The sequence below is a fragment of the Lissotriton vulgaris genome, chromosome 3_2 (assembly GCF_964263255.1).
Source record: "Lissotriton vulgaris chromosome 3_2, aLisVul1.2, whole genome shotgun sequence".
NCBI classification, from domain to species: domain Eukaryota; kingdom Metazoa; phylum Chordata; class Amphibia; order Caudata; family Salamandridae; genus Lissotriton; species Lissotriton vulgaris.
Genome location: NC_141690.1, coordinates 131,239,391 through 131,266,068, shown reverse-complemented (window position 1 = coordinate 131,266,068; position 26,678 = coordinate 131,239,391). Strand labels below are relative to the sequence as shown.

General features: G+C 45.7%; 1 protein-coding gene across 1 annotated transcript in view; it reads right to left on the bottom strand.

Annotated features, from left to right (window-relative positions):
• Nucleotides 1-26,678, bottom strand: part of CLNK (cytokine dependent hematopoietic cell linker) — a 1,199,791-nt gene that overhangs the window by 955,034 nt on the left and 218,079 nt on the right. The window contains exon 4 of the mRNA XM_086964527.1: nucleotides 2,765-2,790. The gene's annotated coding sequence lies outside the window, so the exon portion shown is untranslated. The remainder of the gene's footprint in view (nucleotides 1-2,764; nucleotides 2,791-26,678) is intronic.

Sequence of the window (26,678 nt, the reverse complement as noted above, 5' to 3'; positions counted from 1 at the left end):
TCTCCTCCTTCCTGAATAACAGATCTCAAAGATTCAAGATGAAGAACTCACTCTCGCAACCATCCATGGTCACTCTTGGTGTACCTCAGGGATCTGCCCTTTCACCCATTCTCTTCAATTTGCTAATGGAGGTCCCTGGCGAATGCTCTGAATTCTGCGAACATTCTATATCACCTTTATGCGGATGACACGCAGCTATACCTTAAAATCACCTCGCCAGATGACTTCGTTGCTCTTAATACTACGCTTCTGAACACGCAAAGCTGGCTCACCAACAACCATCTCATGCTAAACACCAAAAAAACGGAATTCATTCTCATCTCACCACCAAACAACACCCCAAAGATAGACCTCTGGTTAAAACACCTAACCTCCTTTGACTGTGTCCCCCTCATCATAGACTCGGCTAAATCCCTTGGTGCCACCATTGACAAACACTTGAATATGCAGTCACACATCGCTACTGCCACCAAGGGAGCTAATCACAAAATGAATATATTAAGAAAACTTAAACCCTTCCTCCCCCAGGCTGACTTAAAAGTTGCTGTACAAGCTCTGGTACTACCAAGACTAGACTACGGTAGTACCACCCTCGCTGGTCTCCCGAAATACAGGCTTGCACCGTTGAGAGCAGCTCTGAATGCTGCGGCTAGACTGGTATCAGGAACTAAAAGAAACAATCCCATCTCACCAACCTTGAAAGCACTGAACTGGTTGCCTTATGAAGCAAGAATACACCTTAAAGTGGCGTGCATGACGCACAAGGCAATTCACAACAATACACCCAGCTACTAGGCGCTAAAGTTGGAAAAATCAGGAGGCTGCAGACAACTACGAAGTGCGACCACTCTACTTCTGAAACCCCAATCCTTCAGGAAGAAGAGAACAGGCTGTAGAGCTTTCTCAGGGATTGCTCCAAAGATTTGGAACTCTCTACCACCCGAGAGCGTGGAATCACATCCCTTACTGTATTCAAAAAGGAAGTAAAAGGTCTACTAATGAACAAACTCATGTCCTAAATCTAAGTATGGGACGTATTTGGCTGCTTGTCTTTTATCACATCCCCTGTTGCTCCATTAATTGTTTGCTGATTAATGTTTTTCGTGGGATATAGATCTGTGCGGCTGATAGCACAATGTCTAATGTAATTTGTTCTGCATATGCTATTGCTCTATTATGACAATTTGACATTTTGTTTGTTTTGACTACCTCTTCCACTGTTTATTCTTCTATTGTAAAGCGCTCTGATACCCTCGTGGGTCACGTTCGCGCTATATAAGACTTTATAAATAAATAAATAAATAAATACCATGCATATAACGAAGTGAATCTAATATAAACAGGTCAGTGGGTTACTGTTTTTGTCAGAGAATTCCTTTTGTGAGTTGTAGTTTGCAATGAACTATTAACTGTCATCAAAGAACTGCGTGCAGACTTCAGGGTATAAATTAGAGCATATGGATTTTTTCCCTAGACTTTCATTATTCTAATGTTGCGAAAAGGGTTCAACCATACTGCCTATCAATATGGATGACATGTAAATTCACCCCTTGTTGTCCTTTGTCTTATGTAGCATGTCCTATACACTGATTTACACACCTATGATTGATAGTCTTCTGTGTAATGTGTGTGTTAAGTAAAGTGCTCTGACACCCTTCATTTTTATGAGTGACGCTATAAAATGTATTAAATACATCTGAGAGAGAGTGGTTATGGTGACTGTTAAAGGGTTGTAGGGAGGGAATCCATGGCGGAGGTGGTCATTGGGGTGGGGTGAGGGTCAAAAACATTGTCGCACTGGGCGCCACCAGTGCTACAGCCGGCCCTGTGTACATACCAGTTATTGTTACACACAAACCCACAGGAGCGTGTGCATACACACACATGCACTCGCTATCTCTCTCTCTTAAGCATTGCCTCGCTTGACTGCTAGTTATTTTTCAGCATTTCTTTATTCTCACTGCCCAGCTCTAGGTAAGTGTCAGTGTTTGTGTATCCTGTGCAGTAAAAGAAAGTGAAGCAAAAGAAAAAGACGGCTCTAATGACTGTATGTATTACAAGAGTATGAACATGGCATAAACCCTGGCTCATTCAGACGCCAACGCGTGATTTGGGTGCATAGGAAATTGTTTCGAAACACGCATTTTATACACCGTGCTCCTCTGTGCATTCCTTCTGCCACGTTAGTATGAGCACGGTACAATTCATTACTCCCAAAAAGTATTTCGACGCCGTACGTGAAAAGTATTTCGACGCCATACGTGCAGTCAGCTCGTGCACGTACTGAACATTTTGTGTTCCTGGGGCCAAATCGCTGATTCAATTAGTAGCCGTGAGGTATGGCGGGGTGGAGAAATGCCCCCGACGCCTGGAGACAAATTAGGTTCTGGGAAGCATAGGTTTTCACCCCACGGTAGCAATGTGTTTCTACTATTATCGCCGCCTGCTTTTCAAACAGTGACTATGTTCGACAGACGGCGTAGGCGGACAGCTACCGGTTCTGTGTTTTTAGTTTCCAAAATTCGGAATTCTATCATTGTACGCAGGTCTAGGTCAAGAACAACAGCTAACGTGCTCAAGTCAGGCTTTGCCCAATCCCGCATGTACTAAATATTTCTGGAATGCATGTTTTCACTCCATTTTAATGAGTTCTTGTGAACTACACATTTTGCGAATAGTTATCTTAACTTTTGTTCTCCTGGCTTTAACATGACTGGAACGAGCCTGAATATTTTGTTTGTCATCATAAAAACAAGTCGCTTACCTGTTTCATGAATCCGTGGCCACGATCTAGACACAATGGAAAGAAATGTTCATTGAGTAAGAAATGTTTAAATTCTGTATAACATCACAATCAAATTCAGATTCTACAATGATTTACCACTACATAGATTTTCTTATATTGGATGTTTAATGAGTCAGCAAAAAGTAACTTTCTGGGATTTTCGAAAGGGGGAACTAGATGTTACCAGTACAGTCAGCAAGTACCCACACGTCGGCTGGAATCACATAGATCTTGCTGTGACTTGCTCTTGAGGTACTTATGACCATAGCGGCCAAGTTTTTAGATTGCTCATGTGTGAGATTTCCATGGTTTCAGTGTCTGCACGAGTGACGTTTCAAGGCCAAATGTGTAACAATTCGAGTTACACTTCATCACAAGTAAAACAAATCAATGAAGGGCATGTAAAGAGATAAATAGTAGGGATTTGTCCCTTATAAGCATTAAGAAAGTCTAAAACGGCTTAAAAACTCCCCTAAAATGGACGGCCAATTCCATATAATGTATCTGGGTAATAATGTTTTAAAATATACAAGTCATTTAACACACACACACACACACAAACCACACACATACAGACACGCACGTGTTTCATAATGTAAAAAGGCCCATTTCCTACAGATTATTTTAACTTGCATTTATCTTTCTTTTTAAGTTGTGTGTGTGCCATTGTTTGATATTATGATTTACCTAAAGATTTGGAATGTGGTTTATTAGTAGAGATAAGTAGGTTCCTACCACTAGTAGTAGGGCCACAATCATAATGTAAGGTCCAGCTAAGGTCTCAATCAGTTATTCCCCTGCACAACCCTTTGTAGCTGGCTACGAGCAGGCATAACTTAGGAGACAGATGTGTAAAATATTTAAAAACACAAATACATTAAATAAGTAAGACACAACACAGAATAGAAACCCAACACCAATTTAAAACAATAGGAAATATTTATAGGATTGAAATGACACAAAAACAAAAAAGATCCACCATTGCCAAAAACACCCTTTTGGGGTGCAAAACCGGGACAAAGTAAAACTTTCAGGAGAACTGCATTGGAGAGCGGGTCAGATACACTTAGCAGTAGGGCCCGGCCACATTTTTATCTTCTGACTTAGCCACTTTTTTGGAGCTTTTTCCCTTGACATCAAGCAAGGCTCCGCGTCAGGCTGGCTTTAGGTTTGACAATGGCGGCTTGGCTCAGCGCAATGCCTTGGCCAACTCCTGGAAGTCTCGTCATCAATGATAAGCTCCGACAAACCGAAATCTCAGGCTGGGTCGCGGTTCGAATTTGCGGCTTGACTCTTGTTGACGGTTAAGTCACCTTATGGAGCTTTTGACAAAAATTCCCAAAACTTCTCCAAACTTTTGGATCTTCTTCTAGAAGCTCCTTTTGGGGTTCCAAGGGGTCCACAACACAAACCCAAGGTTCCAGAAGCTCTTAGTTGCTCCTTGGGATGTTGGCACTACGTCTGCCTCTGCCGCAATGCACCTGGCCAAATCATTCAAAGTCCGGCTGAAGGGGGTCAGCTGGTTTCTTTTTGTTGGAGATGATGCAGCTGGAGCTCTTTCAAACTGTTGCTTTTAGGGAGTCCACTCCATGTATTAAAGTAAGGTAAACTCCTTAGGGCTGTTGTTCCCAAAGTGTGCAGTAGGTGCACTCCTTCAGTGTGGAATCCTGTTGGTGCAGGCCAAGGTTGCAGCAGGGCAGTCTTCCTTCTGCTGGTAATTCCAGGAAGGGATCTGAGTTGTTGGGCAGTTCTCCAATATTTATCCAGTGTTCCTCTGTGATAAGCAGGGGCAGCCCTTGATCAATGGGGAACAGGATGCCACCCAGAAGTATGACAGCTTCCTTCCAAAATGTGGCATATTCTTGTTCTAGAAAGCAAATACTTAAAACATTCAAAATTGAGAAACTTTCTCCTGGAGGTTACAATCTGGTTAAGCCAACCCACTGGTGTGGCTAACTTTCCCTAACACTCCCCTTCCAGCTACTCTGCTAATTAAGGGGCCGATTAGGATGGCAGTGAATCCGCATCCTCCGGGCCGGTAGAAGCCACCGCCGGCCTGGAGGATGCGGATTCACCGGCGTGGACATCTGAAACACCCACCGCCACATTAGGATGGCGGTGGGATCAGCGGCGGACGGCAAGTCCGTCCGCCGCTGATCCGCGGTGTATGCAAGCAAATATGGTGGCGGTGTCTGCAAGACACCGCCAGCCATATTAGGATGCAGACTGAAACATGCTTTTTCACGGCGTTTTTCCCGCCGTGGAAAAGCATGTGGTCTTTTGTGTTTGGGGGCCTGTTGCTGGCCCCCAGGGTGTCGGGGGGTGGGGGGGTGTGGGGTGCACATGGGGGGTACCTCTGGTACCCCCCTTCATTTACAGGCACAAAGCGGCAGGCACCGCGCAGTGCTTGCCGCTTTGTGCATGTAAATGAAAAACACATTTTTAACCCTGCGGCGGGTGCTGCTTCAAGCAGCACCCGCCGCAAGGTTAGAGATACGGGATGTGACCGCCAGGGTGGCGGTCACATCCGAATTAGCATGGAGGGACCGCCGCTGCCCCTGCAGACGGTCCCTCCACCCCGGGGGTGGCGGATGGACGCTGGTCCGTCCACCATCCTAATAGGCGCCTAAGTTACTGAGGCTCCTGTCTGGCAGGGGGGTGCAGGGTGTGGGGATGAGCCTGTGTCCTGTCCTAACTGTCAATCCCTCTTTGAAGACCAGGTTTGCTACTCCACCCCCATCCTGCCTTTTACTCTGCTGCTGCAGCACTCCTCCCACTAGATGTCCTTTTCCTCCATGCTGTCCACTTCACACCTCATCAGAGCAGTTTGGCTGAGCCTGGCAAAGGCTGATCAATCAGGAGAGGCTGCTGGAAGGCTGAATTTCAGCACATCAGAAAAGCAAGTTCTATAATTAATTTTCTAAGATAGTTACAATAAATCTAACCACGGCAAGTTGTTGGTATTATTCTATCATTTTAATAATTAGACGCATATTTTGAGCTCACTCCTATCAATAGTTATACTTTAATAACGTAGTCCAATGTTAGTCTATGAAGCCAATGGCAAAAAACTAAATTGACAGTTTTTCCCTCACCAGGGCTTATAAAACATCTTTCAAAATGTCCCCGCTCATAGTCATACGGCACCCAACCCCTGAGGCACTTAAGGGAGAACTTAGGAGTGACTTATATGTAAAAATAATTTAGTCTAAGGCTTTGGAAGTACCTTTATTTCCAAAGTCGAATTTGCATATAACTTAATTTGAAAAGAAGCCTGCAGAGCAGGGCTGCCTTTAAAATGACAGCAGGCAATAGAGCAGTGCACACTTGAGTGCATTAAATCTGCTGGGACTCTAAACCTCTATGCCTTACCATATACTAGAAATGTACAGGTAGTTGTCACAACCAATTGTAATTACAGCTAGTTAACATGTAATTTTAATCAGAGGAAAGACCCTTGGTCTGGTTAGCAGAGCCCAGGGCATAATCAGAATAAAAAAACATGCATCTAGTCATCAAAATGGGGAAAAAAGTGGGGAGACAATGCAAAAAGCTCTAGTTTCCCCACAGATGAAGAACAACAAAAACAATGAGAGAAGATTATTTTTGTCATTTCTTTGCACACCAATCACCCCTCCTCACCCACTCTGACATTCTACCTCCACTGCAGCGCTTATGAGTTTGTTGAGTCTAGATTCACCTTGTCTCAACCTGAAATGATTGCCAGGTTGAGCCAGCAGACAATGTATTCGAATCTTTGGGTGTGCTGAGCATGACCCGGTAGCATATGTCACACTGGTGTGCTAATTGCAGGCAGTCATGCCTCTTGGCCTTGGAGGATGGTGTCTGTGGTGATGGGATTGCTGTCACTTCTGCTGACTGCAGTGTGGCAGCTGTTCTGGCACTGTCGTGTTGTTGGCAGGTTCTCTTTATCTCAGGATGGGTGAGACAGGGAAGTGCAATTTGGCAGACATTTTAGAGTGAGTGCCATGCTTTCCACCACGGAAGACTACAGAGGTTGGATCATGAGACCAGGAAACAAAGGCATACTCACTGGTAGGGTGAGGGGCACTGGCATGAGGGAGAGTCACTAGGAAGGTGGAGTTAGGAGGGTGAAGCATAGGACGTTTTTGCCACCTACAGGTGCTGCCACTGGGTCCCTTTTCTGTTGCTGTACTGAGGGTGGCAACAGAAAAGGGACCCGGTGGCAGCACCTGTAGGTGGCAAAAACGTCCTGTGCCACACCTGATGCCTGCTAGCCTGGCCATCACACAGAGCAATCTGTGAGGATTGTACAATGCCACCATCCCTGGGCCGTAACTTCAACAACAGTAATTAACAAAACTCTGTCTCCAGGGCCAATCACTGTTATCAAACACAAAGCGCTGTATCGTCCCCCTGATGTTGGCTTGGGATACTCAGAGGGCCCTCGGCTCTATTGACGTGTGGAATTTCACATAAAAGTGGGGGATTTACCTCAAAATTGAGTTGTATTCCATTTTATTTCCTTTCCTTGCAAAAAAGTAAGTTGCAACTGAAAACAACTGACACAGGAGTTCATTAACTGAACAGGAGAGCCATGTGAATTCAGCATCCGGATGAAGAGCCGCAGCAATACAACAACGGGACAGAGGAAAGAATTGAAAGAAGGCCACTGGAACAATAGAGAAGAGGACTTCAACTGTGTTGTAATAAAAATACTTGTGAAGACACCAGCAACTGCAGACCAGCCACTGAAAAGAGGCTTTCCTTGTCAGCATACAGGTTGGTCCATGCCCAGTGACGGAGGTAAGGGGGTGTGCAATGGTCTGAAGGTCGGCATAGACACTTAGCATGGACTAAATCCCATTCTGCATGGCTTTAGGACATAACAGTACCTTTCGGCATTGAAGCTCCTGGTTTTCCTAGAAAATTATAGAAGAACTTATGCACAAGATTCCGAGCATGAACTGAGGAAGCTAGAGCACAAGGTCATTCACTGGAAGGTTATTCTATCCATTGAATAAAAAACTGGAGATGGTGCTAAAAGGTCGGGAATCACCCACCAATGGTGGAATGCTTCATCATTGGCAATTCTCCTCGCACTTTGAAACATAGTCAAGGTGCGGGATACAACCCCCTCAGTGCGAGGGAGGAGCTGCGGGATGTTTTAATGGAGGTGCTGTTTTTAGAACCCAACTTGAGCTACTAAGGTGTCATGAGGTGAGCAGTGCACGTAAAGAGGTGTATTGAAACTAGCTACAAGGTTCACCTTATCAACTTTATTCTGGCTGCCGGGGCTAATATAAAATGACACCTAAGAAATATACAACATCATATGTATGATTGATGTTTTGTTAAAATCGAAACAACCACTCCTTTTTATTTAGAAAAATCGTACCAAGGATTAGACTGCCTTGATCTGGTATAACATTGTACTGCCAATTGTGGGTTGTGATTTTAATTAGAAATTGCTTTACATGCTTTGTTTGTTGTTTATGCTCCCCCACACAGGTCGTACCAGTGAATCTGGGATCACTGGTTTTGTATTAAAAGCTAACATAACCAATGTTTTCTATCTCACTTGTTTACTCACTTTTTTTCACAGCAGTAGCGATTTGTTGATCCTGAAGAAAACCACAACACTGGCCAGGTCATTGGTTGAAACATGTTGTTCATTAATCAGGACGACTGAATCCAATGATTTCAGTCACACTTTTGCGTTTTAATTCCTAGCAAAGGTCAACCAGAATAAAGTTGATAAGGTGAACCTTGTAGCTAGTTTTAATCCACCTCTTTACTTTCATGGCACAACTCACAACACCTTAGTAGCTCATGTTGGGTTTTAGAAAAAAAACCTCCATTAAAACACCCCTGAGCTCCTCCCTCGCAGCGAGGGGGTTGTATCCCGCACCTGACTAGGTTCCAAGGTGCAAGGAGGATTCCCAATGATGAAGCAAGCCAACATTGGCGGGTGAGGGAAACCGTCCTTAAAAGGTAACCCCTCCCCCTTTTTGAGGTAAATCCCACCCTTTACTGTGCAGTTCCGCACTTCACTTGACCCGAGAGCCCTATGGGTACTGAATTATTGGATTGGGGAGTTTTCCCTCGTTGCTCTTCTAAATCTCCTCAGGCCCCCCCATTTTGTATATATGGCTTGGGATACTGCCTAGCTGTGATATTTTCTAACACTGAATGATGACATGGCTCAGAGAGGCCGGGCCTGGTGAGAATCTGTCTATTCGAAGAACCACTGTGAATAAAATTTTACAGATTTGACACAGCCCGTAGCTGAGCACTGCCAATTCAACAGTGTGAGCTCATAATGGCTTACCTGGGCAGCCAGCAGGGCAGTATTATGATAGGAGAGGATGCTTTTGCTATTTTTGCAAGACCTCAATGGTCCTCTGAGAGATATAATATGTGTGACTTATGCCTTTAATACGGTGATGCAGATACCAGCATTAAAATGTGTTAGTCGAAGGCCTGATGCATAATACTTTGCATGGCTGTATAATCAGTGCTTAATTTGTAAAAGAATGAGTGCTGGTGCGATAAGCTCTGCTCAGAAGCCCGAGGCTGGTACAATTAGATGTTGGCATGCCGAACACCAGGATCGGATTGGCCTATATGGAAACCATGCAGTGCCCTATGGGCTGTGTTAGACCTGGCACCATTGGCGTGGGTCTTCCTTCCATTTTTACTGTTGCCTCATGTATTTTTGCTGGTATTAGATGCTTTGGGCACTATGCCACTGCTATTCAGTGCCACAGTGCAAGTGCTCCCTATTGTAAATTGATGTATTAATCAGTGGTTCCATGTTTGGCTATTTTCTTTACTTGGCAGACCCCAGTCTAGTTCACTGAGTGTGCCCAGGGCGTGTAAATCCAAATGCTGCTGGTGGGCCTGCAGCACTGGTTGCCCCACCCTCAGAAAAAGCCTTTAGTATGCCTGAACTCAGAATAATAAAATACATCTTTTAGTAAAGTTTATTTACTTTTAATATTCTGTGTTTGCAAATACCACTTTTAGAAAGTAGGTATTTGCTTGTCTTGAACCTGAGCCATTGGACAACGACTCTCTGTGTTGTCGGCGTTAACAACTCGGCAAAATGCATGAGGGACAATCTGCTCTTGAGACACCAGGTGACACCTGACAGCTGTCACACTGGCTCCTGTATATCTAAGAGCCTCCACCTTTTGGTCATTGACGGTCACTCGCTGCCCATTTTTCTTATTGTTCCTGGGCAGCTGAGCCTCTGAGACCATCTCACTGTCTCCTAAAGAGACTAAGGTCATCTGTGCGGGACCCCACCCACCTTGGGCATCAATCTCCTCCCCCAAGGCTACACTAGTCATCTGCCGGGGCGGAGCACCAGCGGGTGCTTGTTTACCAAACAGGCGGCACCCGGTATAATTCGCCTTATGACCCAGATCACCACACTTGTAACATTTCAGCGGCCCCTGGGGAACAGGACTACCTGTTGGGGCCCCTTGCTTTCTCTCAGGGGGAGGCTGGGAACCTTTCACGGGGTTCCCTTGGGGACTACTTTGGGGCCTTTTGCGGAACTCCTTCTGTTTACCCTTGTCCCCCCTACTCTTCTGCTGGGGACCCTGCCCACCTTTGGCTGATTCTCCCACATGACCCTTGTGGACCCGGGTGCTCACCCAGCGGTCCGCCTCCTCAGCAAGCTTCCTAGGGTTAGTCAGCTTGCTATCTATCAGATGCTGGCGCAGCTCTGGAAAACATTATCATTGCTCCCATGCAATCTAATCAAATAGACCTTGAAAATCATTAACCTTGCTGCCTTTACCCAACCATCCAGTGCTCTGCAAAAGAAAGTGACATATTCAACCCAAGTACTGTTTTCTAACTTATTTATTTTTTTAAATTCTTTTAGCTGGGTGGGTGGTGCCCCTAGAATAGGGAGGGGCACCAGCATGCCTTTTTTAATATTAAAGGAGGCTGCCGGAAGTCCACCAGTCCCAGCACCAATAAAAAAGACAGTTCGTGTCTCGGGTCATTGAATGCCTGACCCTAGAAGAATATACCATCTTTTTTATCACTAATTTATGGAGGTGTATACTCTGGAGCTGGAGTGTAAGGCCCTCTTCTGGTTGCTTTTATGATAGCAATTGTTTGGGATAAGATTTTTTAAAAGAAAGACTCAGAGACATATATATATTTTTAAAAATATGCCTATTTTAAAGTATTTCACCTGCAGAATATTATAATTAAATCTAAATCAAAAGAAAGTCACAGCCTTCATTTACACTTTACTAAACAATTTTATAATAATGAATAATGAATATTATTAAACATTTGAAATGTACATTTGATTAAAAATATTAGTGATTATTGGAGAAAGATGATAGATCTTCTTTCTATATATTGACATGCTCACCACTTGATAAAGCCAATAGGCACATTTTTATATGTTAGTGTTGCAGAAAGCAGTGCATGGTGTAGGGTTGGATGCTCCCAAGGCAGACCATATGGCCAAATCCATATCACTCCCTGGGAGGAGTTGACTGCAATGACTGGCTGGAAACCATAGGCCTTGTGCTGCGCAGAGTTAGTTTTACGTTTAAAAAAATTGGAATTCAGTGAAACACCTAAGGTTAAAGTGAGGTTGCAGTTAGTAATTGTAATTATATTTAGATTTTTAAAAAACTTTTGAGTTTCACAAAAAAACAAAGGTTAAAGGGACATTATAATTAGGGGAAAAAGTTAGTGACAGCATAACTTTTGAACTAAAAAAACACAGACACACACCAGTTATAATTAGAAGATCTAACTATAACTTGGTCCTCTGCCATAACCTCACATATTACATCACTCATGACATGTTCTGTGACATCATTGATGACATCACTCATGATTTCTCAATTGACATCATTGTGACAACAGTCATGACATCATCCAATCAACTTTTGTAAACATTACTCTTTTAACTCCTTAACTGCTGGGCATTTTCCCCTACAATGTGGAGCCTTTTTATGGCTATTGTGGGTAGTTCACGCTTAAAGATGCATAACATTTTTTTTCCATATAAGGTATCCACCCCAAATGTGTGTCCTTTTTTCCAGAGGTACCCAGGGTATGTGGATTCCTCTGGAGGGGGTACAATTTTAATTTATGAGGAAAAATTAGAAAAAAGGGGCATCGGATAAAAGTGTCTGCTTATTTTCCCTAAAAATTGCATAATCAAACAGTTGCTGTCCTTAAGTCATGATTGTCCATGCTTTCAGGAACATGCAGAGGTGAATTAAAAAAACTAATTTGTTTCCATAGTTTTGGCATTTTTCAAAGAGGAAGCCCATTTTTCCTATTTTTTGTGCTCTCAACCGACTTTGAGTTTGTGATGGAAACCAGTGTGAAACCCATGGGTGAGTCAGGAAAGCAATAGCTTTCTGAAACTAGCCAAAATTCCCAAAATTATCAAGGGGTCATATGTGTAGACTGCGAGCTCTCTACCACCCAGATGTGCTTTCGCAAAGCAGGGAGTACAAAGCAAATTTTGAGAGTTCGACCTCAAAGCTCGATTTTGCTTATAACATCTTTGTTTGAGATAGCTGGGAAATTTTCCATTGAGAGCCCGGTAGGCTAAAGTCAAGGCATTGAATTCGATTCTTTTGGCCACTGGGAGCAAATGGAGCTCATGTAAATGCAGAGAGACATGATGCCGCAAGGGTATGCCTCTGACCAGTCTCTCAGCTGCATTCTGTATCATCTGGAGGCGACAGATTGCCTAAATTTAGGAAGGCTGACGTATAAGCCATTTGTGTAGTCTAGCCTAGATGCCACTGTGGCATGGACTACGGATTTGCGGCATTCTTCTGGTAAGAAATGAAGGAATTTCCAGAGGTTTCTTAATTTGCCGAAGCAGGTAGCGGTGACCTGCTGAATTTGGCCCAAAAAGGAGAGATCAGCCTCCCATCTCGGGTCCAGGTCGGGTGTGAACCAGGGGGCATTGGTTTTGTTTTTTTTGCGAGAGGTACAGAGACGTTTGGGAGGGTTTCTAGATTTCATTTCATGTGAGATCCAGTTATGGAAAAGGTCGGCGTCAATTTCGACGTTCCCGGAGAAGGTGGGGGATTGGGATTGTAGGAGGGGTTTAAGAATAATGTTTTCTTGAACCTTTTTCCAGTTGATGGAGTTGGTAAGGTGAGAATTAGCTTTATTGCAGGGAGGTGGATGCACATTCTCGATGTGGAATGGGATCAGGCTATGATCAGTCCAAATCTGTGGAAGAGGGGGCAGGGTGGTTAGGGAGGAAAGGTTGGTGCACACCCCATCGAGGATATGACCTATCGAATGCGTAGGTAGAGTGACGTGTTGCTGGATGTTGAACATTTCGAGGGTTTGGGAAAAGGTGATGGTTTGTGCATCGGATTTGGATTCAAGATGTAAGTTGAAATCCCCGAGTAAGGTGAAGTGTGGGTATCTTAGTAAGAAGTGTCCCAAGGAGTCGCACAGTGAGTCAAGAAACTCGGTGGCATTGCCAGGCGGGCGATAGATAAGACCACCTGAAAAGGAGGTATGTTCATTAAATTTAATTGAGAAACCTAGGCCTTCTGTATTTTTTAAGGGCTCTAGATTGAATGTATGGCAAGGGAAGGTGTTCTTAAGTATAATGGCGACACCTCCACCTCTGCCTTTCACTCAGTCTTGTCTGAAAAATGAAAAGCCCTGGGGTAGGGAGACGACAATATCAGGATTGCTGTCTTCCGTTAGCCAAGTTTTGGTTATCATTAGGCAGTCAAGATCAGAGTCACAGATGAGGTCGCGTATGTCTTGATTATGCCTGCACATGGAGCGTGCATTGATCAGACCTCCTTTGAAGAGAGGCGGGGAAGCCTTAAGGGATGATAGGGAAGCGGGTGTGTTGTCTGGGTGTGGGATAGTAGTCCAGCGGCAGATCTTGTAGCTGACTGTGCCAGCTAGTTTAGATGGGTCTAGTTTGCAGGGACAGTGCTTGGTCCCCTGTAGTCGATAGAGGTCACTGGACAGGCAACTGATTCGGGAGGAAGATTGGGCAGAGTTTCCTGCGCCTGTCGCGGTCTTGGCGCGGACGGGCGCAGACGGGCTTGCCTTAGGCGCTCCCGCTGCGCTCGTCCGCTGCGCTTCCTGTACATGCACATTTCTAGCAGAAGAGGAAAGGGCGTGGCCTAACAGGTGGGCGTGGTTTAGCGCGCACGCCTGGGCTGATGGCGGCGGCTGAAGGGTGATCAAATGTGCGACAGCGTTTATATCGGCTGTGTGCAGTTAGCAGTATTTGCTTTTAAAAGCAGCAAGTAAACAGGTAAGTAACACCACACAAACGTTTTAAAAATGCGAACAAATATGCAATTTTTGGAGTACCTCCAGCTCCCGGCTTCCGCCTCAGGACTGGGTCAAGGATCAATGAAAGGACGCTTGTTTTCAGCGTAGATGTAGGCGGTCAGATGGGCGTGGCCTAACAGGTGGGCGTGGTTTAGCGCACACGCCTGGGCTGATGGCGGCGGCTGAAGGGTGATCAAATGCGCGACAGCGTTTATATCGGCTGTGTGCAGTTAGCAGTATTTGCTTTTAAAAGCAGCAAGTAAACAGGTAAGTGACACCACACAAAAGTTTTAAAAATGCAAACAAATGTGCAATTTTTGGAGTACCTCCAGCTCCCGGCTTCCGCCTCAGGACTGGGTCAAGGATCAATGAAAGGACGCTTGTTTTCAGCGTATATGTAGGCGGTCAGATGGGCGTGGCCTAACTGGTGGGCGTGGTTTAGTGCGCACGCCTGGGCTGATGGCGGCGGCTGAAGGGTGATCAAATGCGCGACAGCGTTTATATCGGCTGTGTGCAGTTAGCAGTATTTGCGTTTAAAAGCAGCAAGTAAACAGGTAAGTGACACCACACAAAAGTTTTAAAAATGCGAACAAATATGCAATTTTTGGAGTACCTCCAGCTCCTGGCTTCCGCCTCAGGACTGGGTCAAGGATCAATGAAAGGACGCTTGTTTTCAGCGTATATGTAGGCGGTCAGATGGGCGTGGCCTAGCAGGTGGGCGTGGTTTAGCGCGCACGCCTGGGCTGATGGCGGCGGCTGAAGGGTGATCAAATGCGCGACAGCGTTTATATCGGCTGTGTGCAGTTAGCAGTATTTGCTTTTAAAAGCAGCAAGTAAACAGGTAAGTGACACCACACAAAAGTTTTAAAAATGCGAACAAATATGCAATTTTTGGAGTACCTCCAGCTCCCGGCTTCCGCCTCAGGACTGGGTCAAGGATCAATGAAAGGACACTTGTTTTCAGCGTATATGTAGGCGGTCAGATGGGCGTGGCCTAACAGGTGGGCGTGGTTTAGCGCGCACGCCTGGGCTGATGGCGGAGGCTGAAGGGTGATCAAATGCGCGACAGAGTTTATATCGGCTGTGTGCAGTTAGCAGTATTTGCTTTTAAAAGCAGCAAGTAAACAAGTAAGTGACACCACACAAAAGTTTTAAAAATGCGAACAAATATGCAATTTTTTTGAGTACCTCCAGCTCCCGGCTTCCGCCTCAGGACTGGGTCAAGGATCAATGAAAGGACGCTTGTTTTCAGCGTATATGTAGGCGGTCAGATGGGCGTGGCCTAGCAGGTGAGCGTGGTTTAGCGCGCACGCCTGGGCTGATGGCGGCGGCTGAAGGGTGATCAAATGCGCGACAGCGTTTATATCGGCTGTGTGCAGTTAGCAGTATTTGCTTTTAAAAGCAGCAAGTAAACAGGTAAGTGATAACACACAAAAGTTTTAAAAATCCGAACAAATATGCAATTTTTGGAGTACCTCCAGCTCCCGGCTTCCGCCTCAGGACTGGGTCAAGGATCAATCCAGTCCAGTGTTTCTGACTCCCCTTGTGGGGTGTTAGAGATAGAGTCCCGGGAAAGAGATACCAACCTCTCTTATTCTAAGGTATGGAGCTGATTAGAACCTACAGAAACTTTTGGCAACTCTTGGCATAACTAAACCAGACCAAGACAGCACCTACTTCTTCCCTCTCACTGCACTTAGGCTAGGTACACTGGGGTAGGATTATTTTAGAAGCACCAGATGAGTATTTTAGCCTGTGTTGTTTATGTATGTATTTCAATAAATATATGTCATAGCTACAAGACCTGCTATTACAGTATTATTTTATCTTACTGCTAATGCTGTATATTTTATACTTCGTATTCTGTCTTACGATTGAAGCAGTTCATATCTCTTGCATGAGAAATTAGAGTGTTCAATAAACACTTTTTATTGAAATGCCTGTCTCTCTATTTCTGTGCAACTCTGTAGAAATTAAGCATGCACGATTGACTGAGTGAAACGTTTATCTATTGTTTCCACGCCTCTGAAGATATTGTTCCGACTCTAAGGGAAACAAAGTTGTCATGTTTATGCGGTTGTCAGAAACTAATCCCTTCTTGTTCATTCGAGAAAGTTTCTAGTGACCTCTGAGTTATCTGGCACACACAAGTAAATAAGTTTAATGTACTTGATAGAGACATACTGCCCTCAGTCTATCAGGGATATAGGAACTACACATCAGGTAGACTTTCTACCCCCCAAGAAGCAGATTTAGGGCATTCTCCCTATTTGGGACAAACCAAATATCTGCTCCAGGGGGTCAGAAAGACACTATTGCACATTTGGGGTAGATGGTAATACTCGATGCCAGGGTAGGCTGCACTGTCCTTTTCTTTGTTTTGGAGCCATTTTGGACTCCTTGGTATTTAGAGAGTTATCAGCCCACCCCTATTCACCCCCAATCAAGCCACTGTGTGAGAGAGCACACAGGCCCATGCCAAGGGGAGCACTTCACCCCCCAAAATACTGCATAAATACAGTTTCTTGTGTTTACTGGGCTTTCTTCCCTCTGGGGCAAATTGAGGTAATTACCCCAATCCACACCCCTGTCTGTGCTCTTTTGACACGGCCAGATCCATGGTGGGAAGCCCACATCCAATAATACAAAAAATAAAAAATCCCTAGGATCGAGTGGGCTTTCTGTCTCCCCTTCCTCACCCTGGGGAAGATTGTGGGTAATCACCCTTAACTGCCCCCTTGGGGGCAGAAAGACTTACTTTTTGAGTAGGGGGATCACAGGCCTTATCTAATGAGCCGCTCCCCCAATTCCCTGGTGTCTAGTATGTGGATCCCTGCTTGGGGATCACTCTCCTCTGTTGAGCCCAAGCAAGGATCCACTAGGCAGAAAACCCATTTGAAAGGGGAGATTCTCCCCTTTCCAGTGATACCTACTCCAAGACAATCAGGGCTCGGGCTGAGATATGCCTCGTGAGCACTGAAGCAGTGAAAGTGAAACAAGCCCTTCAGCTCATTGTACTTTCACTTTGAAAGATAATGACATCAGCACACCCTGTATGTTGATTGCCATTACAAACAACAACAAAAAAGCTCAGGATGCCTGAGAAGCTCTTCGAGAGCAGTCAGAGCAAACATCGAAAAAAAGGACATCCTCTGCTGCAAAGCATCAGAGGGTCCTTTATAGCCCTCCCCATGGTTGGCAAATGGCCGACAGATGCACTGTGGAGGAGTGCTGCCATCAGTCATTGGTCGATGGCTGCACTTCAGGGGTTAAGGAGTATGGCATTAGAGGTATAAAAATACGTCAGAAAAATGTAAACCATTAATAATGCCACCACAGATACAAGGTTCTGTCATGTACAAAATTGACCCTATAACATACACTACATGGGTAGCCAAGCTCATGTTGTTAATAATCTATACATATATGGGTAACCTGTACTGCACACTGTGTTGAATCTGTGTACAACTTCCTTCAGAAACTCAGGGGCATATTACCAAGCAATAGCGATAATTATCGCTACTGCTTGGTTAGAGACAGAAATTTACTGCAGAGCTGCGGCGATTTTTACCGCAAATAAACCTTGGTATTACCAAGGTTTATCGCAAATGCGATAAAAATCGCCGCAATGCATGAATATCGCTGAAAAGTCAGCGATATTCATGCATTACCGAGCTAATGCTCTTAGCCATGTTATCCACCTCCCATTGGATAACATGGCTAAGAACTGCTCAGGGCAGGTGTTAGCTTTTGGAGATATTCGCGCTTAGCGCGAATATCTCCAAAAGTTGGTAATAGGAGATAGCGATGTTAGCAACTGTTTTCAGTCGCTAACATCTTGGCACGCCCACTTTGCATGTCATTAGTGATAAATATAACTGACATGCAAAGTGGGGCCCAAGATGGTCGCTATCTCCTACTTGCTGTTGCTAACTGGTGTTAGCGACAGCTAGGTAAGGGAGATCATTTTATCTCCGCTTTCTTGGCTTTTAAAGCCAAAAAAGCGGAGCTAAACCCCCTTGATAATATGCCCCTCAATTCTTCTGATATATCTAATGCCCTACTACGAATAGCCTTTAGCCTGTACTTAACCCTTCACAGTGAGATATTACATGCACATGAGTAGGAAAGTGGGTACTGTAAACAGAGTTTACCCAAAGCAGAGACTGTAAGCTTTAACACTGTTTGCAGATAGCCAAATTCTCACAAGTAATATACTACGGATCACTAAGAATAATGTTCACTATATGCAAAACCTCTCCAAAGTCAGACTACTCACTGTAAACAGCCAGGGCCTGAAGGTTCTAAAGGTCATACTAGCCACACATTTCATACTCTTTTAAAAACATTTGAAGATAGATCAGCTTCAGTGCCTAATCAAGTTTATGTACATGGGTAAATACCTGGTACACACAGTTATCTGCCCTTAGTAAAAAATTGTCATGATGGTAAAATTCCATCAAAATTCTCAAGACTGTTTACAATACCTAATATCTACTATAGAGAATCTATGCCCTGTTGGAAACTGTTTAGCAAAAGCAAACTACTTCAGTTAAACATACTGCACACCTATCACCTGCACACCGTATTAGTTCTGTACACAAACATTCATAAGGAGCTTAACACCTCTACACAACTTTAACACTTAGGAGTGCACCCAATTTGTAAAAAACCCATAAGCTGGAAAGAGGCTGTACCCAATTTGGTAGAGGAGCAGGATGATACTTACTTGTCACTACGTAGAGTATAAAACAAACTAGCATACTTATTGGGTAATGCCATCAATGTTGCCTATTGAGATGTCATCAGTGATGTAATCAATTATGTCATAGAATATGGCATGAGTGATGTAATTTGTGGGGTCATTAGCAGTGCATGTCAGGGTGCAAGTAATAGTTATCTCTGCTATCTATACCTGAGGAATTTCTGTGGTTCTGCTTGGATTTGCTGCTGTGTACAAGCACGAAATGAGAGCAACTTCAAACTTTGCCCTAGTGGTAATGTACCTTCATCTGTTTGACATGACAAGTTCGTCCAGGTCCTCTGGAGGCTTTTTACAGCCAAAATGTTTTTAAGACACAGGTGTTTCAGGATCTTAGGCGGGGTACACTTTGACATAGCCAAGGATACCAGGACCTCAGGAACATCATTTGGTGGTCAAACCTCACTCCAGCAGGGTCCAGGGCAGGTCCAGTTCGAACTGGTCAGCTGGGTTCTTCAGGAAAAGTGCTTCTAGCAGCTTGTCTCTGTAGCTAAACAGGCGATAAGCCAGCTGACTCTTGGAGTCCACTTCTTTGTCTTGGGTGCAAGTGGGAGAAGGTCCAGCCTGTCAAGGCTCCACTCATTTTACAGAACTCTTCTGATCTTCAGCAAGTCCAGTAAGTGTTCTGGGAATGGTGCCTTGGGATGCCACAGTTATACCTCACACCAGCTTGTGGATGATTTTAAATGTTGTTCTGGAGCTGCTGCTCTTCCTTCAGCCCCCCACAACATGAAAAAGGGATTGATGGTGCCCTCCATATTGTAGGGGCACCACCAAGCTCAAAACAAATATAAACAGTGCATTATGGGGCACTCCTCCAAGGAGCAGTGTCTAATAAATGAATGGTTCCCGCAGCTCATTTATTGTTCAATTTGATGTCTTGTTGCTTACCCGAGACACCCTTTTTTATAATTATTGGGAATGAAGCGTGCAGCCCCCCCCCTCCCCGAGTCTTCATGGCTTGTTGATGTGATGGCAGTCAGTCAGAGCAAACACAACAAGATGATGTATGGAGTGCTGAAACTTTTCAAACACTCACCCACAGTCAAGAGATCTGGGTTAAATCCATTTTTCTTTTGCTCAGCATGCAACCACTGTTTGAACCCAGCCATATGCAAATCAGTCTTGACCCTGCTCCCATTGGGCAGTTCAGCCGGAACTGCCAGGCCAGGTCCTCGCTGGACCGTGAACAAGTATCCTGGGATCGGTTTCAGGGTTTCATCCCTCGTCAGCCAGGCTATCATGAATCCAGTGGCACAGCGAGCAGGAGATCCACATCTTGGCAGACCCTTGGCCACTTAGGGCAAACATAGCAAACACAACAAGACGATGGACAGAGTGCTGAAACTTTTCAAACACTGTTTCCCAGTCACGAGATCTGGGTTAAATCCATCATTCTTTTGCTCACCCTGCCACCCCAGCTTGGACACAGCCATCTGCAAATCATTCTTGACCCAGGCTCCCAATGGGACAGTGCAGGCCGAACTGCCAAGCCAGTTCTTCCCAGGACCAGGAACAAGCATCCTGGGAGCGGTTTCGGGGTATCACCCATTATTAGCCAGGCTAGCTTGAATCCAGTGGCACAGTGAGCCTGGGACCGACATCTGGGCATACCCGGCGTGGTTAGGTCAAGAAGGCTAAAGGCACACAAATGATGGACAAAATGCAGAGCAAATCAAACATTCACCTCCAGTCGAGAGATCTGGGTTAACTCCATCATTCTTTTTCTCACCATGCATACCGGTTTACACCCAGCCATTTTCAAATCAGTCTTGACCCTGATCCTCATGGGAATAGTCCAGCCCGAACTTCCAAGCCAGGCCTTCCCAGGACCAAAAACAAGCATTCTGGGATTGGCTTCAGGGTATCACACCTCATCTGTCAGGCTGGCTTGAATTCAGTGGCACAGTGAGCCCAGGATCCACGTCTGGGTCTACTCAGTGCACTTAGCGTGAGAAAGCAAAAGACACACAAATGATGGACAGAATGTGGAACAAATCAAACATTCATCCCCCAGTGAAGTAATATGGGTTAAATTCATCATTCTTTGGTGCACCATGGCACCCCAGTTTAGACACAGCCATATGCAAATCAGTCTTAACCCAGCTACTAATAGGAACAGTCCAGCCAAAACACAGAAATTCATCAGTTCTAGCTATAGTTATCTCAAGTAACTACAACTCATGCCTAAGGCAACTACAAATTACTCCCCCGCAACCCCCGCAACTCCCGCTGTCCAGCGGGGTTTGCCCACAGGTACGATGGTCAAACATCCCAGAGGCAGCCAATCACATGATGTCAAGTCAAGTCAAGTCAATAAATTTATATAGCGCACTACATACCCAGAGGGTCTCAAGGCGCTTGAAGAAGGGTGGGGAATTATTTGTCAAATATCCACGTTTTAAGTTGCTTTCTGAATGCTAGGTGGTTCTGAGTGAGGCGAAGGTGAGTGGGAAGTGAGTTCCAGGTTTTAGCTGCCAGGTAGGAGAAGGATCTACCTCCCATGGTGGTTTTGTTGATGCGAGGTACAGTGGCAAGGGCTTGGTTGGAGGATCGTAGCTGGCGGGAGGGGGTGTAGAAGGACAGTCGTGTGTTGAGGCATTCGGGTCCGATTTCGTAGAGTGCTTTGTGTGCGTGGGTTAGGAGCCGGAAGGTAATCCTCTTATTGACGGGGAGCCAGTGGAGGTTTTTCAGGTGACCGGAGATGTGTTCTTTACGCGGGATGTCTAATACAAGCCTGGCTGAAGCGTTCTGGATGCGTTGGAGTTTTTTCTGGAGTTTTGCGGTGGTACCGGCGTAAAGGGTGTTTCCGTAGTCCAGTCGGCTCGTGACCAGAGCGTGGGTGACCGTTTTTCTAGTTTCGGTGGGGATCCAACGAAATGTTTTTTTGAGCATGCGAAGAATGTTGAAGCAAGATGAAGAGACAGCGTTGACTTGTCTGTTCATCGAGAGTGAGGAGTCCAGGATGACGCCCAGGTTCCGTGCGTGGTCCGTCGGGATGGGTGCTTTTCCAAGGGCCTCTGGCCACCAAGAGTCATCCCAGGCGGAGGGGGAGGTGCCTAGGATGAGGACTTCTGTTTTGTCTGAGTTCAGTTTCAGACGGCTATGCTTCATCCATTCGGCTACTTCTTTCATTCCTTCATGCAGGTTTGTTTTGGCAGTGTTCGGGTCTTTGGTGAGTGAGAGGATCAGTTGAGTGTCGTCGGCGTAGGAGATGATGTTGAGGTTACGTTGGCGTGCGATGGCCGCGAGGAGGCTCATGTATACGTTGAAGAGGGTGGGGCTGAGTGAAGATCCTTGTGGTACGCCGCAGATGACTTCAGTGGCCTCTGACTTGAATGGTGGAAGGCGGACTCTCTGGGTTCTTCCGGTGAGGAACGAGGTGATCCATTCCAGTGCTTTTCCTTGGATTCCGACGTTACTAAGGCGTTGTAAAAGGGTGCTATGACAGACCGTGTCGAAGGCTGCGGAGAGGTCGAGGAGGATGAGGGCGACTGTGTCTCCATTGTCCAGTAGAGTTCGAATGTCGTCGTTTGCTGCGATGAGGGCGGTTTCAGTGCTGTGCTTGGCTCGGAAGCCGGATTGTGAGGAGTCGAGGGATTTGTTGGTTTCGAGGAATTCGGCGAGTTGGTTGTTGACCGCTTTCTCGATGACTTTGGCCGGGAATGGAAGGAGTGAGATAGGGCGGTAGTTTTTGAGTTCTGTGGGGTCAGCTGTGGGTTTCTTCAGGAGGGCGTTGAGTTCGGCGTGTTTCCAACTTTCCGGGAAGGTTGCGGAGTTGAGGGAGCAGTTGATGACGTCACGGAGGTGCGGTGCTATCATGGAGTCTGCTTTGTTAAAGATGTGGTGAGGGTATGGGTCTGTGGGGGATCCTGAGTGGATAGAGTTCATCAGACGGATGGTGTCCTGAGTGGAGATTGGCTTCCAGTCATTGAGGATGTTCAGGGGGGGTGGGGGTCCTGCGGGGGGTTGGTCTTCGGGTCGATTGTCGAAGCTGTTGTGGATGTCTGCAATTTTGTTGTGGAAGAATGAGGCTAGGGAGTCGCAGAGGGCTTGAGAGGGGGTGATGTCGTTGGAGTTGGCTGAGGGGTTGGTAAATTCCTTGACGATGTTGAATAATTCCTTGCTGTTGTGGGCGTTGTTATCTAGTCGGTCCTTGAAAGCGGCTTTCTTGGCATTTTGGATCAGTTGGTGGTGTATGCGGGTGGCGTTTTTGAAGGCGTCCTTAGTGCTGGTGGTTGGGTCTTTTTTCCAGGCCTTCTCAAGGGAGCGGCAGAGTTTCTTGGATTTCTTAAGATCGTCGTTGAACCAGGAGGCCTTCTTTCTGCCTAGTTTGATTTGTCGTTTTTTCAGTGGTGCTAGGATGTCGGCGCTGTTGGATAACCATTGGGTGAGGTTGGTGGCTGCTTGGTCGGCGTTTGAGGAGTGGGCTGGGGGGTTTTGAAGAAGCGATGAGGAGATCTGGTCGATGGTGATTTTGTTCCAGTTTCTTTGCAGAGTGGGTTGGGGGTGGATGTTGGATGTGGGCTTGTTGTAGGTAAAGTGAACGCAGCTGTGGTCAGTCCAAAGGAGAGCTGTGGTGGTGGGTTGGCCACAGGACCTGACCTGCGGACAGGTGGCCAACCAACTCACAGGCTGCCAACCCCACAAGATGCACAGCCTTTACCGTGTGCAGCATAAGGTTGGCCTTCAGGCCCCAGGGACCTCATACCCTGGGATCAAAGCATATATTAAGGGGAGAGGGGTGTGCAGCCCCCCTCGAAGCCTTAATTTGCTCCAGGGACAAATTCAATTAAAAAAGAGAGGTAGCTGCAGGCTCCACTATCTGAGCCCACTTAGGCCCAGAGACCCCATCGCCAGGGTCAAATTGAACAAAAAAGGGAATGGTGACTTTATCCCCTGGGGCCAGATTCTGTTAAAAAGTGGATGGGGCCACACAGCCCCCTCCCAGACAGGGATTAGGCCCCTGGGACCCTATCCCCCCGGGGCTGCATGACATTATAAATGGGAGAAGGGTTACCTCAACCCACTCCCTAGGCCTCATTACGCTCCCGAGACCCCATTCCCCTGTTACTAATAAAAAGGGGAGGAGGGCTGCACAGTCCTCTTCCCCAAGCCTATTATGGCCTGTGGACCCCAATCCCAGAGACTTGCTTAAATATAGGTGGGTGCCCCAGTGCTCACCCAGGGCACCCACCAAACACCAGTTTGGGGGCTGCAGTGGGAGCCCCAGGGCCCTCGCAGTCCCAGCTGGCAGTCAGCAAAGTCAGGGAGCAGGCATTGCTACCCCAGGAGGGAGCAACTGTTTTCTGATTGCTCCCTGCTTGTGAGAGCAATGTGCTTTCTGTTTCCCTGCCCGCAGGGAAAGAGAAAAGCAGTCTGCTCCCAGGAGGCGGAAGCATGTTTAAATCTCCTGCTGACAGAGAGCAGACTGGCATTTTTGCTCCCATTTGGAGGGAGAAAACATATGTTTCCCTGCCTGCACTAGTGCATCCACGGGACACAGTGACTAAGCTGTCCCCAAGGGATGGGGTCCCCAGGGCATTTAAAGGCTCAGAGAATGGGGGCACATGCCCCCTACCTTAATCGTAACAGTGGCTTCAGGTGAGGGGGTCAACAGGGTCTTCTAAGACTGAGGAGGGGGGTCGCGTGCCCCCTATTCATTTAGCTTTATGGCCTCAGGTGATTGGGATTCCAGGGCCTTTTTAGGCTCAGGCGGGGGACCACACAGCCCCTTTCTCTTTTTACACATTAAGGCCCAGGGAGAGGGGTTCCCAGGGCCTTTTAGGACTCCAGGAGGGGGGCTGCGCGCCCTTCTCCTGATATTTTAAGGGTGGTCATCTGCGAGGTTCAGGGATGGGGGGGCTACGCACCCACCTCACCAACTTACAATATGCCCTATCCTACCAGGTCCTGGTCCACCCCATTTTCTTTCTTTCTTTTAAAACAAGTATGGGAGCCAGTGTTTTTTTTTGTTAATGCTGATTTTACTGATCCACTGTGAATTCCAAGCAAAAAGTAAAATAAATGTTTTTGGCTGCTGGTGGGGTACCTTTCGGACCCCACCACCAGGCCTAGGGTTTCAGGGTATCCCTACCCTGCCCCTTATGTTTTTGTTCACTCTTTTTCTAGGACTTGGGACTGAGTCTCAAGTCCTAAGATGGCTGCACCACTTCCTGGTTAATGTGGAGGCAGATCTCCTCTTGAAACCTGTTGGGTCCTGACCATTAAGGTCCAAAAACAGCTGAACTAAATTTTACCAAATCACAAAAAGCACTATTTCTGGACCGGCGTCAGGCTTTCATTCACTTTTGGTGTAAATCCATCCAGTGGTTTGGGATATATCTACGTCTAAAGTTTCTAAAAAAATAAACAGGAAAAACATGTTTTGGGACCGCACCCCACCTTTTATCGACTCTTGCTTGACAGATAACCCTGAAACTTTCCATGTGCAAAGTAGTCAAAAAGTAGCTCTCTTTTGGAAGGTTTGTTGGGATTCGTTAAATGTCAATTCCTTGGTAATTTCCGGAAACCTCAGACTCACACCCCTAAATCACACCAAGATACACCCTTGTTCTTAGGGGAACACTTTTGTTTGTGCCAAGCCCTAAATCTATGTCTCCAGTGAACAAAGAGAATGATGTCATATTCATTCCTACTTCCCTACAATCAAAAAGTTTTCTTTCCTGGACTGAACGGAATCCGTTCACTGCCACAATCCCCTCAAGGGTTTCACGCAATCGCCTCCTGTCACGTCGCCCTGTGGGGAAAGGCATCTTAGGTCAAGTTGCAGGAATGTCAGAGTTTGAAAAAGCGTAACTTTCACAGGTTGCACACGTTATTTAATTTTTGTTTTTCATTTGTTGTGAACTGTTATGCTCATATCTTTTGGCAAAAATGTAATTTAAACAACGTCTAATCTTTTCCGTAACGAAACATTTTTCTATCTTCATGTAATATTTGTACTGTACCATTTCTTAATCACGTCACTCCCTTGGAAGCCTGGCCTTGCACCGGCACAGTGAAATTGTATATAGAGTGCTCTCATAAGGTGAGGTTGTAATTACTCGGCCTGACAAATGTGTGAACTGCTCCAACTTACATAGACTGATGATTGGACGTTAATTACATCATGACTCATATTGATTGGATAGGAACGCCAGAGGCAATCACACACGTTACTGTGCTTGGTTGCAAATGACATCCTGAGACACTATGTTACAGGAATGCTGTGATTAGCCCTTGGGTAGTCCTTCGGGCTTAGCTATTAATAATCGTTTTTTGGCAGGAGCATGTATGTTTATATTCATTTGTAAAACTTGAATGTAGCTACAGAGCACCAGAGCATTCTACAATGGGCATAGGCCTTCGGATTCAATTTACGATAATTTACAAATGATTCAAAATGTAGGGAATGTGTACCATTTTTTACTTACCAAAGATCTTACTCTGTATCATTATTTCCATCTGTACTTTTATCTTCAAATTTCTAATAAAAAAATTCAACACACAATGTAGGGAATAGAAGAACTGTACATGGCAATATAGATGCTTTGATAAAAACAGCATATATTGGTCTATAAGTTCCTATGAGATATCTGACAGACAACATCACTCCTAACTGCTATTGGTTGTTCCATTTCTAAGATTCCTAAAGCACCTAAAATGTTCTCTGCCATTTTAGAGCGCCTAGGGCAATGGGGCAGGACAGGGGCACTCAACTTGAGCTAATGGGAGGGGATAACCAGAATTCACAGTAGTTCAAGGGCCCAATCCACACAAATGTAGTATTGCAAGTACGGCATGCCTTTACAATGCTCCTGCCTT